Source organism: Xyrauchen texanus, chromosome 38, assembly GCF_025860055.1.
Source record: "Xyrauchen texanus isolate HMW12.3.18 chromosome 38, RBS_HiC_50CHRs, whole genome shotgun sequence".
NCBI lineage: Eukaryota > Metazoa > Chordata > Actinopteri > Cypriniformes > Catostomidae > Xyrauchen > Xyrauchen texanus.
In genome coordinates, this window is record NC_068313.1 from 26888770 (window position 1) to 26901297 (window position 12528).

Here is a 12528-nt window from a genome sequence, read left to right on the forward strand (position 1 = left end):
AGACATGGTTTCATCAGATGAATAGAAACCAGTTCTGTGTATAGTAACTTAAATATATCTCTGAATTCTCCTCTTTCAACCACAGATAAAGAGCATCTAAACTGCAGAATACCTAAATAACATCATTAAGCGTGGGCACAGGAAGTGAATGTGTTCTGCATCTCAAGCCATAAGCCCTTCTCTCTTCTTCAGTTCATTGTTCTTCATCACCCAGCTCCGACAAGCCACTAGAGTCACTTCAGTAAGTACCTATTAGTTTGGCAATTATCTCTAAAGCTAATTTGTAATGGAGGACTTTGCAAACGAAAGGCAAAAAAATATAAACTACAAATGCTGTGGTTAATGTGTTAATTATAACGTTAAAGTGGTTTGGGAGTGGCTTCAAATAACCCCATTTTAATGAACTGCATTTAAAATCTAAAGCTAAATCCAACAACAGCAATTCACTAATAATAAGAATCATAATACACATAAATATTGCTTTTTCCATTATCTGACAAATTAGTGATCCCGACTTTACGGTTCATGGCTTAACACAGTGTCCTAACCAGGTACAACCTGACAAAACCCCCTAAAAGCTATCTCTACCACATATATAATAGTTTTTGTACAAACTCGGCACAGGAAATTTAGTCGATTACTTGTTTTTTTTAAAATGTGTGTAATTGTGATTGATTTAAAATTCAGCTCCAATGACTGTCGTGGAAATTAAAGATCAGTTAATCAATTAATAGTTAACGTTAATACTTTGTTTAAATATAATTAAAAGAAATACACTTAAGAAATGCAAGTTTTTGCATTTTACAATTAAAATATTCTTAGTTCATTTAGGCTATGTTTAATACCAATTTATGAATAGTTTTATTACTGTTAGTGAATTGCTCTTAATAACTTGTATAAAAGATACATATTTGAGTTAATTAAAATGATTCGGTCCTTTAGACTTTTTTTATTTGAAATTAACTCAAATCATAATACGCTGCGTAAACACAGTAAGTAACATATCACTTCTCTGGTGCTGGTGAGATGTTAGCTCAATGTGCCTTCATGCTCTCCCGGTGTTCACGGACAACTGTAGTTTGGGATGAAATAAGGAGACCAGCGGATCAACTGGGCTTGTTGTCATGTTGTAAACATGTTATCATGGTGTGTGCAGAAAACATGTTTTTTTGTAGAGAAATGCCCCAACACTGATTACATTAAGACCCCTTTAACACTTGGTATTAAAATGTGTTTTTGGTGATCCGATCACAAGTGATCACAATGCGGCCTCTAGTGATGGATGACTATATATACAGTCTTAAATTCTGCTGGTAAGAATACTGAATGCCATTTGTGAAATTAATCAATTGTTTTTGTGTCACGCAGCAGTATCTCATTCAGTGTGAACGAACAAATGGCTTACTATTACAAACTTGATGCATTGCACCAGTGTACTGAAATGCAACAGTGCACATTTAACTAAAATACAATGTAAAAAAAAATATTTTGTGCTGTGTTCTTGAATTTCGATTTGAATAACTATACTTATTTAATCTATAGGTCTCAAAAACATGGAGACAACGCAGACGACAGGATTAATGATGGACAGCACCACTATCCAAGCACTGAAGTACAATGACATCAATATTTCACTTGCAACATCTAGCATGCCCCCAACTGGTGCCTCAGAGATTGCCTGTTTTATTGATGCGCAGCTAGTGTTTATAGCGGCAGTCTCTTCTGTATGTGTCATTTTGATCCTACTAACAACCACCATAATGTTGGCGTGTAACATTTCCAGGCTGAAACGTAGTCAACAGGCCCCACATACATCCCGAAGCAATGTGGATCTGGTGAGTGGGACGGGCTACTGGGGTTCTGAAAGAAGAGAGGGGGGTATTGTGGGTCCATGCGAAACCAGCGTTCTACTGGAGGATTTAAAGACTGACGGGGAGGAAGAAGAGGTCCATGATGGCGAGGCAGGGCTGACCCATTACATCAGCACTACTGAAGTATCTGGTGACTCTGATAGTGTTCCAACAACCATGCAGAGTTCAACCTCCAGGGATTCCTGCATAGATCCCTTAAATTTGGAGAACATGCCTTTAATGGTGTGAACAGATCCTTTTTTTTTTTTTTTTTTTTTGTAAACAGGGTTTAAAATAAATGGCTTCTCAACTGTTCAAGCTGCTGCAGTGAATAATTTCTTCAAACTAACAAAAGCACACAATTACAAGCAGCCTTTAACATGTCTTAAGGACTATGTTTAGTTTTTTATTTTTTAAAGAAAACAATGAATTCATCCTGTTAAAAAAGTAAATTTCTTGTAACTGAATGTTAGATAAAGAGAATTTAGGTTTGATGTGACAAATTATCAGTAAAAAGATCACGTCTACAACCTGTTAACAAGATATTTGTCAAGTTTGTGATCTTTTTATCAATCAGCTTGGGAGAGTCATTAAGTGATGATTAAAAAGGACTACAGGCAAATTAAGTGCCAACAGTGTATGTTTGTTTGTTGTGAAATTGACAAAAACTAACATCATCATTGTGTAAAGTTTTTAAACTAAGAATAACGTCCAGCTGTATCATGATACAATGGTTGTGGATGAAACTCAAAACCCACTATATACAGAACTGGAAGAAACCCAAAATATTCACATAATGTTTTTTTTATTTTTTTCTGCCTCACAAATAATTAAATAATGAGCATTCTGCTTTAGCTTTTCAGTTTGATGGGTTTACCCTCACATATTTCCTTGTCATTTTCTGAGCTTCAGTACTTTGCCCTCATATGTTGTACAGCAACATAACCTTAAATGCTAATGATAACTATCCCTGTTTGTAGTTTTTCTTTAGTTGCATTGGTAATAAAAAGAATGGTGTGTAATCAAAGCTCACTGTCATAATTCCATTGTTTAAGTTTAAAACGAACATTTCAGGATTACAAAAACAGAGGCATGAGATAATTTCCTTTCTGACAACTTCTGCTCACTAAAGAAATGTTCAAGATAGTACGAAAACGTATAGTTGCTCTTCTTTAAAAATAATTTACAATTATGCTTCCATGGTATGCCCCAAAACAATGCATAAAATGTCCATTGAGAGACACTTTCTTCAAGTAGAAAAAATAAAAAGCTGCTGTATGCCTCACCATTACCACAGATTCTTTCCTCAGTAGAAAAAGCAAACTGCTATTAGTAAAAAAAAAAAAAAAAAAAAAATGCAGCTATTTCGCAGCTTTCGTTTCCTGTTAAGTGAAGGTTCCGTTTTCACTAGATCATACTTCAGTCTTTAACAAATGCTTTGGATGGTGTGTGGGTATGTACATATTCTCGTTTTGTCTAGCCAACAATTGCATTAAAAGATATTATATGACCAAAGCTCAGTGAAGTTTGTACATTTATTACATTTACAGTTTTTCAAATATGTGATACTACATCATGTTAACAGAGAAACAGTTAGTCTGTCATAAGCAGTCAGTGCTTTTACTGCTATTTTGACCGTCAAGTTGGTATTTATTGTTTGCAATATGTTCTGGAAGTTAAACTAAGATTTTTAAGTTTTAATCAGAACTCATTGCACAAGAGGACTGTTTTGTCATGTGCAAATACCTCTCTTTTTGGCAAGGTTTTGGACATCCTAAGGACATCATGAGGACTATTCTTTGCCCGCTCGTCATCTTCCTCTTCTTCTTCTTACCATGGAGACTAAATAGCCATTTGACACAGAGTACAACTATCAACAACTATGAGGATTTCACTGTCCAACCCACACTTAAAGGCACAGCAGATGAGCCATCAGGACAGAAGCAATACACTGATCGTTCTGGTATGGAAAACGTTTCAACTTCAAGCAGCAATGAGAGGCAACACCTTACAAGCACAAGTCATTCAGAGCAGCAAAGCATCCGGGTGAAGACTTCCAGTGGTGAAGGCGAGACATTGAATAAGATGACAAAAAGGAACATAGATGACAGTCAAAACAACTTAAGCATAACAACAGAGCCTGGAAAACAAATAGTGTCGAAAGAGGTATTAACTCCACAAAAGGAACTACTAAATCCAACAGAAAGCTCACCCAGACCACAGGATATTTCTACTGTGCAGATACAAAATACTACAGAATTTGTCCAAGAGGTCCCCAAAAACCAAAAGGCAGATAATTTGCCACAGGAAAAGACAACCAGACTGCCTTCAACTTCAACAGAAGAGGAGACACAGGAAATCACACAAGTTAACACTTCAGCCTCTAATTATGATTCCCCTGTTCTATATGTTCCTCAAATAAATGGAACAGATGACAAAACAACAAATACAAATTATCTTCATACTGTGCAGCTACCAATGGACACTACAGTCCAACCAAGCACAATGACTCATGAGCACACTTCTGCAGTAATAACTGCAACAGATTTCAATAAGATTATTACTGGACTAAGTACAGATGGTGTGAAATCCACACAGGGGCCAGAAATCACAAAAGAATGGAAAGACAGTGATACTCATGGTCCTGAACTTCAGACTCGATCCACAGTTCAGCCTACTGTTAAGACATCCACAACAACATATACCACCAAAAAAAACACCATTAAGCTAGCCACAAAACCTCCATCAAAAGCCTCACCAAACGACAAGCATCAAAAGAACCCTGGTGCTGCTGTGGCAGCCATGATTGGCACCACATTCATCTTGATGTTCATAGCGATCCTAGTTATCTTGGTACATAAACATAAAATCCAGAAAAGGCAGCTAGAGAATCCCGAGTGGGCTGGACCTTCGCCATTTTTGGATGGCGAGATTCAACCCAACTTGCCAGAAATGGATATATCTGACAGACACCTTTCTCAACACCTGACACTTCGGAGGAACATAAACGAGGACGTTTTCATGGGGGACATACTGCAAGGAAGTACCTTTGCCAGACAAAGTCTGAATGAGCTCCAAGAACTCAATGGGAAACCAGTGGTTAAAAGCCCAACTAAGATAGAAGAAAATGAGAACCAACCAGGTTCAAGTTTCATGGTTTCTCAAGACACAAAACCACCTATAGAAGAAAACCCTGCAGTTACAGTGGACATCCAAGAATTTACAGAGCAGACTGATGACATGAGTCCATCACCATCTTTTGGCACAGACTCCGTAATTAAACCAATTCCAACTTTAGTGTCTATAGATCTTGATTCACTTTCGGAAGAACCTGCTCCCCTCCAAACAACAGATGTTGGGTTTGTTCCTCCAGCTCCACCACTGCCTTAATCTCGATAATCCAGACAATTTTTACTGCTTCCACCCCTACTAACAACTCAATGGGGAAAACAAATAGGCTTATAATTGCATTCTAAAATAAATTGACATTGTCATATAAATGCTTTAAATGCAATAATCTTTACCGGCTTTACGGTTTCATTAAGGTCCAATCTCACTTGAAAATATATAGTTTCTGCTCATAACATTTTGTTCTCCAAAGCTTACTCTTAAACTAGGGCCTTATATTCTGTCATCATTTACTCATTTAAAGTTGTTCAAAACCTCAATGTCTTTTCTTTCCTACATGGAACTCAACAGAAGTAGACACTGATGTTAGTCTCAGCAAAAATGCACTTTCATTGCATCTTTTTTCACCTCCATTCAATGAAAGTAAATTGTGACTGAGGAGGACACGGTCTAAAATCTCCTTTTGTGTTCCATGGAGAAAAGAAGTGATTTATACATAAATTAGTAAATGGTAAAAGGGTGGTTGTTATTAAAAAGAAATGGGTTGTCTTTGTAAACACATACCAAAAAACTTGCTGACATATGGCAAGCTCAGACAAAAACAATACAACACTTCCAATCTGTGAATGCATGTGTGAGAATGGAAGATGGCATGTAGCAGGTATGGCCTAGGGATGGGCATTTTCATGCAATTTTGTAGTAGAGTACTCTAACCCAATAATTTCACATTATTATTCAGAAAAACATGTGGTGAAAGGTGAAAGACTTTTTATAAAATGCACTCTGCCTGTGTTAAGAGATTTCACACACACATACTTGTCTGATCAGCTTAAGAGTTAACTTCGCATTTTTTCCCACTATAAAAGCAGATACTGACTCCAACAGGAACCATATACAAATAGAGTAGAAATCAATAAGAACCTAAATATTACAAGTATTGCCTTGTAATATAACTTGGCTTAGGATTAGTAGCACTGATGCCATTATATATCTTCTCATCCAACACCTCAAGTGGATACACAGCGGAGTCAATTGTAACTATGTGATTTGGTGAGACATTCAAAGGGAACAGTGAATGAATTTGCGATATTCGAGAAGTGTTTTTAATTCTCGAGTAGCTGGTGCAGAACGAGTACTCTATTACTCAATTACTTGTGCACATCATTAGTATAACCAAACAATTTCTGAGTGCATTACAGAATTGCTGCAGCCACTGTGTACATTTCTATGGTGGAAATACAAATAAAAAAAACATTATGTGAACATCATTAAAACAGACCGAATAGCAGCTCTGGTGGCAGTACATTTTACATTAAAAAGAAAGTGTTGCAACAACATGGTCTGTGCAACAAGATTAATCTCACATATCTGATTTCCTGTAGCTCAACTGGTAGAGCATGACACTAGCAAGACCAATGTCATGGGTTAGATTTCCAGGGAACACACAGTGATAAAATGCAGGCTTTTTCCTACACTAAACATTTTTCTGCAGTCGCCAAAGTAAAATTTTGGGCCGACGAAGTGAAATTTTATGATATTCATGTTGTTTCTGGTGCTTTACATTACAATTGTAGCAGTTTGTGTCAGGGCTATTTATTTATTTATTTATTTTTAATAAAAAATAAGCAGTTAATTTTTTAAGAAAGACTAACTAACCACTGAGGAGAAAACTATGGTAAGCAAAAGGATAAGTAGGCCAAAATGTAGAATAAAAGTCTGGACCTTTATAAATTATGAAGGTAGTCATGTGTAACATTGTAATATGCTTCCTATTCCAATGATGATTGATATTAGTAAACTGGCTTGGCTTCAGATATTCCTAGAATCACAATTATTGCTAAATCACTAAGAGTGCTAAAAGAAAAGAAATATCTGGTATGGAGCAGGTAACAAACATATTTACTATAAGCACAGTACCATATCAGTAAAGTGGTTTACTCATAAATATTAACTAGCCATACAGAAATAAGATGTTAAGTTAGTTTGATTTTTCACAGCACCTTGAAAAAAAATGTTGAATTCAAAAGTTTCTAAATGCTACAATGATAAAAAATAAATAATATTAATATATATATATATATATATATATATATATATATATATATATATATATATATATATATATATATATATATATATATATATATGAATAAAACCCATTTTTCAAGATACATTTGTTTCTATAAATATTATGAATTTTTGTGTCGAAAATATCAATACGTTTTCTCAGAGTTACGTTTTCTCAGAGTTACACCAAAAAACAAAATTTGCTTTTTCATAAAACTGTAAAAAAAAAATATATTTTTTTTTTTCACAACTAAGGGTCTAAAGGTGCCAGCTCTGTTTTATGGTTTTTATGGTCAACATAAACTACAAAATAACTTCCTACATGTTGGTTACACCCAATGACTTTGATTTGGTGGACAAAAGTGTTTGTAATCATATTTAAAAACAATTGTTCCAGTTTTTAAAGAAAAAAATTATAAAATATACATTTCCTTTTTAAGGAATTTCAGATTTGAATGGGACTTTGACTTTTTTTTTTACTGTCTCTGGACACCACATGACATTTTTTACTTTAAGCCCCTGAAAAAAATATCAATATAATTTTAAACTCAGCAATTAACAAGTGTTCATCATAGAAGGGGTGACTTCAAGTAAGTGGTTTGTGTGAATTGCATTTTTCATGTATTTTTAATTTAATAGATCTGGACAAAAATTAGCATCACTTCATTGACCCTTAGGACACATGCCCTCTGTAATCGTATTTTATAAATAATTTTGTGAATAGAATCCACGTTATGATCATGAAACGTTTTTTTTTTTTTTCTAGATCGCTTGCCCACTGCAGTCACACTTTTTTTTTACTCCAATCTACTACTTGACACTGTATGAAAGTGCCTGAAACATTTGAAAATTTGTCACGCAAGTTTCGTGTGAACAGTAGGAAGGACAAGTCAACTATCCGCAAACTCCAACATACCTGCCAGTGTTTTCAGAAACCCAGCGTCTTTTTTTTTTTTTGCAGTGGAGAGAGAGCTTGCGTGCTCAAGGTTGCCATATTGTGGGACTACGCAGACATGGGCAACATACGGCCCGTGGGCTGAATCAGGCCCTCCACATGGTTTAATGTTGCCTGTGGCTCATTTATCGTAAAAGCATTTTTCTTTTTCTTTAGATATTTCAGTTAACTTGCATTGGGACCTAACGCATCTCCACAAGCGTTTAACATGCTCAGGGTTACCAGATAAGAGACGCAACACCCCCAGTTTGATATTTATCCTTGCGCAAATTGGAAATATTATGCCTAGTATTAAACTTATTTTGTGCAATCTGGCAACCATGCACACGAGTGTGCTTTTTCTATCTCGCTTTCAACTTTGAACAAATTTAGCGATCTGTAGTGCAATATTCAGCTCAAGGAAAAGTGTTATACGGCTACTCTGTGTCCATTCTTGAGGCTGCTTGTGATGTTTGGTGCAGGTAAACCTTCTCAGTGATTAAATTAAAAGTAGATCTCTGCATCATTAACATGCGAGCAAAAGCAAGCCAGAGACTAATATGTATATGTGTTTTGAGGGCTGTCGATTTAACGCGTTAATTCAGTGCGATTAATTTTATAAAAAATATTGCGTTAAAAAAAATTAACACAATTAATCGCAATGCCCCCAGACTAATATGGAAGATTCCTGAGAAATGCAAGCTTGTAGTACCACCTGTTTACTCCAGAGGGCAGTAAGTGAAACTTAAGCTGTGTGGGCAACGTGCAGTTTATACAGTGAAGAAATCAACCATCCAGCAGACAGAACACAAACATGCGTTACGTTCTTGCGTTCAAAACACTGAGTGCAAATCCAAACTAAGGGATCTCAAGAGTATTAAAAGTATTAAACTATATTTAACTTGACACAGTGACCTAAAATTGTTATGTTTATGATGCAACGCACCAGAGATGCTACACAAGCATGTCTGACACAGGTGTCCTTAAACAAGCCCTCATAATAAATCTCAAACTGATTGACAAATTTACTTGTGAAATGGATTGCTGTGGATGTCCAGACACGTACCTAGCGACCATAGAGGCCATTTACTACTTCCTGAAGGACCTTCACAACCACTATTTCTCAGAGTACAAAGGAGAATATGATAATCTGCTCCTCTTTTTCTCATTCCTGCATAAGCTCATCAACAAAGCCAAACAGGCTGCTGGGAAAGAAAAAAGACCTCAAATGACTCGTGACACAGGGACACACCATACCAATAAAATGCTCCCGCTGTGAGTGGAATGCGCTCATCCATGTTTTATGCCAATGATAATCATGTATAATTATTTCATCATTATATATTGAATTATTGTTATATGAGGGGCTTTCTCAGCAAATATTTGTATATGCAATTAATTAATCTGGACACCATGTAATTAATTAGATTACAAATTTTAATCGATTGACAGACCTAGTATTTTTATTTATGCAATTTAGAAATGTTAAAGTTCCTTCGCACCTGTATCTTAATCTAACTCTTGCACTAATTATTTTTCATAGTCATGCAGCCGGTGTTATTCAGTTGTGTGCTGAAAGTCAAACCATCGAGTAGACCTGCATCATGACCCTTAAAAATAAGTAAACTCACCCGCTTTTCAACAAACATTCAAAGTTCTATAAATGTAATTTGTTTTATTAAAACAGACCCCTGATGAAGAGATTGTTAAATTGAATAATAAATTAACAGGGATGTAGAGATGATAAAATAAATGTGTAAGCTCAGCCTTTCTTCAGTTTTTTAATGCCTGATAGAAAAGTATCTACCTTTGTAGAGCAATACAATACTTTCGGCAATTGCAGAATAGTCATAGATACACTTCAGAAAATTGAGTACACAACGATTTCTGGGCTTAAAAATGACAAAAACCAAATCAATGCAGAACATTGTATCTCAAAAGGAATACAATGTGGCTACGAGCACTACTTAAAGCCCGAGGTGGCCCCTTTACCAAAATAATTGCCCATCCCTGGACTAAAGCGTCACCATGGCAGCATATATCAAAACTGTACAAGTGTCCAGATCTGATTGGGGGATTTCACATATAGAAATCTGGCAACCATGTCCATCACACATGTCGGAATCAAAGTCTGACCAGCTAATCGCCCTTATTTGTCATTTATCTAAAGGGGATAGGAAGGAGGGATGGTGGTTTTATAAGGGGAATGCTTTTTGGTATTTCTTGCAACAGGGGGGATTGCATCCCCTCGCATCCCCCCTCAACTCGAAATGATAGCATGACTATACCACAGTATCTCCCATTAATTACCCGCCACAGTTTCATAATGAACCAAAAACATTTTTATACTTCTAATAATAACATATAAGATTGCTAACATTGTGTTTTGTGCAGTTGCTATGGCAAAGGATCTCTCACTCCCAGCACATAACAATGCTTAATGTTGTGCCCTAGCTCAAACGAATGCTCTAGTCGATTTTGTGTTTTGTGAACTGCATTAATCTCAGTCTCGTTTATGCTTTGTGGGTGTGACTTTTTTGCAGTGTCATCACCATTCATATCTATACAACCAATGATTTTATGATTAAATTACTACTAGAGCTCAAAATTGTTTACAAGAACACAAAGTTTTTCATAGATTTGCACCAGATTGATGCATTTAACTTTAAAATGTAAAATAAATACTTAGACGGGAGCATGCCCCCGGACCCCTCTACAGGGTCCAATTATCCTAATAATCTCACCAATTATCACAATATCCTATGGGAAAAACTGATCAACACAGGACATTGTTGTAAGGGTTATTAAATCAACTGATTAATTTCCTGACAAGATCCAGTTCTGAGCATTTAACTGTGAAAATGTTTTGGTTCAATAGCTCAATCTCTAACAAAGCTTTAATATGTTGCTATGAAGGTGCTCTCACATCTGATCGGTGTTGCCATGCTGTTTAGCTCCACTGCTAAATTCATACCTCATTGGGCTCTGAAAATTGCAAATACTCATTCAGAACACTAAAGGGAAACAGATGGGAGACAAATGGAGCATGACAGACCACAGTATCATCCCACATTAACCTAATCGACTGGAAAAAAAGAAGTGTTTTCTCCCACTTGACCAATGCAACCACACATTTTGTGTAGGACATTCACATGTTCTATTAACTTGATTAAATAAAATGCAGTGCCTTCCACTAAGGTACCCCTTAAGGCTAAACAGCCAGCCAAGTGAGCCAAATTTGCCTAGTAGGAACTATAAACACAAGGAAAATACTTCACATAAGAAAACAAATTCACAAAAGATACTTCAGTGTAACAAGGAGTGTTTACATGGGTGGTTATAATCGAACTACAGCATGTTTTTGACCAACAGTCTTATTCTCTCTATTAGGGTTGTGCCGATGGACGATATCATCGTCCATCGTAATGGCTGACCAACATCACGATGTAGAGCCACCATCGTGATGCCACGCCCCCTTTTGCGAGTCTTGCTAGTGTGACTCACTAATCCAAGTCTCTTCTATAGTTAACCTAAAAACTTTGCAGGGATTGCTCTGTAAATTAAATTGAGAATATAACTAATGCATATATGCTATTTTAAATACTGTAGTATATGCCAGAGACGTGACGTGTTAGTCTGTGAAAATACCGTGTTAGGCAGGCTACACAAATATTGATCTTGACATTGTTAGCTTCTTGTCTTTTTTTTTTACATGTCTTACACTGTACATTTAGATTAAAATATTTTATGTTGTAGGCTACAAGAAAATAGCCTTTATTAATGAATTATTAGTAGATGTAGTGTCAGAAAATCTTGCTCATTGTCACATAGCTCTTGTATACACTGAAGCGGCAGTTTAAGATAAACCCAGACCAGCGAACGTCAAATAACTTTTGTCTGGTTAATACTTTTAAAGAAAGATTTCCTTGGCCATAAATCCATAATGTCAAATCAAATGAAAGAAACAAGGTGAATATGAATAACACACATTTATTAAAACATAGAAGAACAACAAATAAAGAACAAGAAAACTGGAGCAACACTCAGACCGAAAATCAGCATTAACATTTCACTTATAATTAGCAGCACAATTAACTTCAGCACAGGCTACAAAATAAATTATGTTATTGAAATATTGTAAAGTGGTCATATGAACTACACAAATGAACGTTTAAAAAATAATATGCAAAATCGAATAGCTCCGCAACGGAGGGCAAAAAATGCGTAAAGAATTCTAATATCTTTCACCATAGACCATGTTTAAATTTCGATGTTTCTGGCCAGAAATACCAACATATTCACTTTATCTGGTTTTAATAAGCTGCAGAT

The 12528-nt window shown here is 35.8% G+C and overlaps 1 protein-coding gene across 2 annotated transcripts in view; it reads right to left on the reverse strand.

Annotated features, from left to right (window-relative positions):
• The window catches only part of LOC127632117 (neurofibromin-like), a 118225-nt gene that overhangs the window by 33995 nt on the left and 71702 nt on the right, over positions 1–12528 (reverse strand). The window lies entirely within an intron of this gene.